This window comes from Hydra viridissima, unplaced genomic scaffold (genome assembly GCF_058129835.1).
Source record: "Hydra viridissima isolate aposymbiotic clone 2 unplaced genomic scaffold, HvirCarnegie_v1 scaffold_1, whole genome shotgun sequence".
NCBI lineage: Eukaryota > Metazoa > Cnidaria > Hydrozoa > Anthoathecata > Hydridae > Hydra > Hydra viridissima.
The window spans coordinates 38198167-38202843 of record NW_028324300.1 but is presented as its reverse complement, the minus strand read 5'-3'; positions in this window follow the sequence as shown (position 1 = coordinate 38202843).

The following is a 4677-nucleotide window of genomic DNA, read 5'->3' as shown; positions in this document are numbered from 1 at the left end:
TACTTTTTCCAGAAGAGCAAAAATGTCAACAAGGAAGTCTACTTGGACTTTCTGAGTAATGTGGTGAAATCTTGGATGAACAGACGTTCTGAAGTTAGGCCCTATGTCTTTCAGCAGGATTCTGCACCTCCCCATGCATCAAATTTAGTATAGGGTTGGTTTGATGAAAATCTGCCAATGTTTTGGTCAAAGCGTTTATTGCTTCCAAACTTGTTGGTTTCTCGTTTAAATTTGTCCCATACAGAGTAGTTGATTGGATTACTATGTATTGGACACGTTAGAACAACAGACCGACAATTCCACCCATAATACTATTAACTCTCTAAAGCTAATAGTTCCAACTCGTACATAGGTTTGGAGGAATGAGTATGTAAGGGTGTGGGGATGCATGCTAGTTCTGTGTAATGGTAGCACTCTGAACAAATCATTTTAAGCGCGTACTTTTGTTTGAGCAAAAAATTTCTTCTTTAAAATAAAAACATTTTTTTTCTTTTTCCTTTTAGATGCTGTTATTGTCATTTATCATTTCTCAACTTAAAAAAAGTTTTCCTAACTTTTTCTTCTTTTCTCTCATGGCCCTTTATCACACGTATCCAATAATAAATCTCCCTACCCCTGTGTACCCATCCGCTTTTCCCACAGACGGTAACTTTTCTTTCCCACCTCTAACTCTTTTGTAACCTCCTCGTAATCTGACTCTTAAGCACACCCCGTGTAAACGCCCTCCCTCCCCTATTTTGCATTTTCTCGTTTTGACTTTTTATATTGGATTCTTTCTTTAGGGCGTTGGCATCTTTTCATTTTTTGCTTGTTAGTGTTTAAAATATTAATGGTTGATTTTTGGAGGTTAAATCGTTACAAATGGCATCTTGTTTAGATTTCCAATTAAAATTAATTTCCGCACTGTATACATAATGTGTATTACAGGAACTGTGTACACTATCTTTTTATTTATTTTAAATTTATATTTCTCGTTGCTTTTTTTACAGCGCAGCTAATTTATTTTAGGAAACACGTGATGTAAGCTGACTTTTTAAAGCAATAAAAAAAAATGATGTGAAATGGCAAATATAAATATTTGGTTTCACTTTTACAAAATGCATGTTAGAGAAAAATATTATTATTATTTTTATCTTCTTAAGAAGTTAAACCATAGAGAGATTGATTTGCAGAGATCAAGTTCCTTAAAGTGTGCTAAAGTTTTCTCATCGTAACGCAATGAAAAAAGAGACTCACTTTAGCCTTATGTATGAACATGTAACAGAGCTCAGTCTAGCAGTTCATATTTAATCAAGCCAACAAAAACTAAATCGTTGAAAACAACTGTTATCGTGTTCTTTATTTAATCTGTACCGGCGGTTTTGCCTATTTTTAAGCTTAGATTGTTAAGTTTTTAAGTGACCCCTCATACTGAAAACATATCAACAGTGAGTATTTAATCAAGCCAACATAAACTAAATCGTTGAAAACAACTGTTATTGTGTCCTTTATTTAATCTGTACCGGCGGTTTTGTCTATTTTTAAGCTTAGATTGTTAAGTTTTTAAGTGACCCCTCATACTGAAAACATATCAACAGTGATTACGGAAACGGTTAGTACTTGTAACAATGGTTACTAAGTTCAAACTTAAATAATTTTAAATATAGTTTAAGTTGCATGCTAAAAAGTAGTAAGTTTTAAAAACGGGTCTTGCAAAACATTTGTCTTCATCTTTCTTCCCTTCCAGAAAGCATTGCCAAACTTCACGGATTTCAAATCCAGCTGTCTTGCACTAAACAACAAAATGAATTTTTAATCTTATGAACCCATGAAGAAGCCAATTATGATCAAGCAGCACCTTTTAATTAAACCGTATTTGAAATATTATAAACTATTTGTGATCATGTGAGATATTATATGATCACAATTTTACAAAAAAGAATTATATCGCCACATGTGAGTGAAGTTTCTTACTTTAGTTAACTTTTGTCTGACGTTGGTCTAATTATTGTCAAATCAAAATATCAATTTTCTGGTACATTTGAGCCATCGAGCCAATGCCAATTTTCTGGTACATCTGAGCCATCGAGCCATCTTAATTTGAGTCTCCTGTTTACTTCTCAAATGCTTCTAAACTATCCTTTTATGTTATCCTCCCTATCCCACCTATTTACTAAATGCTTTTTCTAACAAAATAGATTTATCCGTCACCCACCCTCTAAGTTATTTATTATCCATCCCCGTTCCCCTGTCTGTTTTTTTGTTCAGATGATTTTAACAACGAAAAGAATTCCAGTGGACTAAACTAGTTGTTCAATAAAACTAATATTTTTACACCAACAGATGTCAGCTAAAATTCATACTTTAGTTTTAAAAAAGATCAATTTTTTGTGTTTGCATTTCTAAACATTTGAATTTTTAAATTGATAAAGTTTTTGCATTTCAATTTTATTGGAGCTGTGGATCCCTTGTACTTCCCCCTGGCTTCCTTATTGAATATAAATGGATGTACAACGGATATGTGTTTTTTATGAGGCTTTTAAATCCAAATGAGTACCTTCCAACATCATCCTTAAAATTTATTAAATGACAAATTCGAAAAAAATGTTTTATTTTGCCGCTTGTTATTTTTGTAAATTAAGAATTATTTATTAAAATCTCATTATTTATTTCACGGCAGTACCGTAGATTTCCTAATTCCGAACAGTCCCTAATTCCGAACAGCTTTGGTTCACTTATTGTTACATCTTTTATTTTTGTGGGATTTTTAAATGGAAAACTGATAAATAAATTGGAAGACTAGGGTAATAAGAACATGAAAAAATATTTTCAAAATGTATATTGATAACATTAAATTTTTTAATTGCAAGCAAAACATTTTTTAGAACCCTGAAAAACCAAAAATATAAAACCGACTTATATTAAAAAGACAATTTAAATTGCGTACTGTTCGATGTAGAACTTCATGGTGATTATTTATCTGAAAAAAAAATTTAAAAGTTAGCAATACTTCGTAAGATATCTTAATAACAGTACTTTTCTACATAATTAAAACTTTTCCCAAATTCCGAACAGATTTTGGAAAGCACTTTTTTTTGCAAAAGTTGGCGTTTTTATGCGCAAGTAATTAACAATATTTAACAATAGTATTTTAACGACATTAACTTATAAATGCTTTTAACCTTTTTATTGAATTTCTAAACGTCTTGTATACCTTACGTAATAAAAAAAGCTTCCTATTTGATTAATCGGGAAGCATTCGCTTAGGCTGCATTCATCCTGATACTTATAACTGAGATTTCTTCCGGTTAACTGACAGAAACAGGCAGTGGCCGTGAAGGTTTTTTTTAACTGATTACAAAAAAATAATGGAAGACAGGATCTTATAAATAGATAATGCACACTCTGAAAATAAAAGTAATTTTAAATTTTAAAAATCTTTTTACCTAACTCTAATTTAGAGGTCTACGCTAGTATAAACTATTTTAAATTGAATGCCATTTTTTGGGATTTGATATGTACGTTCGGAATTAAGAACACATGCTCCTAATTCCGAACGAAAACTTTACTTTTTAAATTGAAAAATTAACAGTATTTTTATAATAAATATACTTGTTGCTTAATATGGTTCGATTCAGTTTAGGTTCCAGTTTATTTATTTAAAAAAACTAATATGAAATTCAAAAAGTAAGCGGAGTTATTCAGCTTTAGGCACGATTTTGTCCGGAATTAGGGAAATCTACGGTAACTGTTCCAAGAAAATCATGCAAAAGAAAAAAAAAATTCGTATTTGGAACGAAACTTCTTTTTCGATTTTATTTACAACGTTTAGAAAACTATACGAAAATCCTTGCTTAAGAGTCTAAATCAAAAATAAAAATATTGTATTTTTTATAACACATAATCTCCGGTAAATTGTTTTCACATGTGTTTGGCATGTTAAATTACTTGCCGAGTTCCGAAATGTTAAATTTTACTAATTTATGAGGGACTTTGTTGTAATAGTTAGACATAGTTTAATGTTTAATCTCTTTTGTATGTTGTATATATATATATATATATATATATATATATATATATATATATATATATATATATATATATATATATATATATATATATATATATATATAACATGCAAAAGAGATTAAACATATATGCATAAATAAATAGTAAAATTCTAATATTCTGAGATTCCAAAAATTCCTTAAAACTCCTATTAAAACAATGGTTTTTAAAAAAACCAGGCACCATTAAGTTGAGTTTCCTAACAGTAATTCATAGTTCAGCCAGGTTAATTTTCCTAATAGTTTCTTAATATATTGACAATTTTTTACAGATGAGTTTTTAATGAAAAAAAGCTGTAAAGGCTTAATATAGACCTAATCAAATAATATATTGAGCATCAAATTTTGATGCCTCATCTCTCTCAAATATAACAAATTTAAATAAAAAATACACCAAGCTATGATATGCATACGCACATACAGACACACACACACACACACACACACACACACACACACACACACACACACACACACACACACACACACACACACACACACACACACACACACACACACACACACACACACACACACATATATATATATATATATATATATATATATATATATATATATATATATATATATATATATATATATATATATATATATACATGTTTACTTTTAC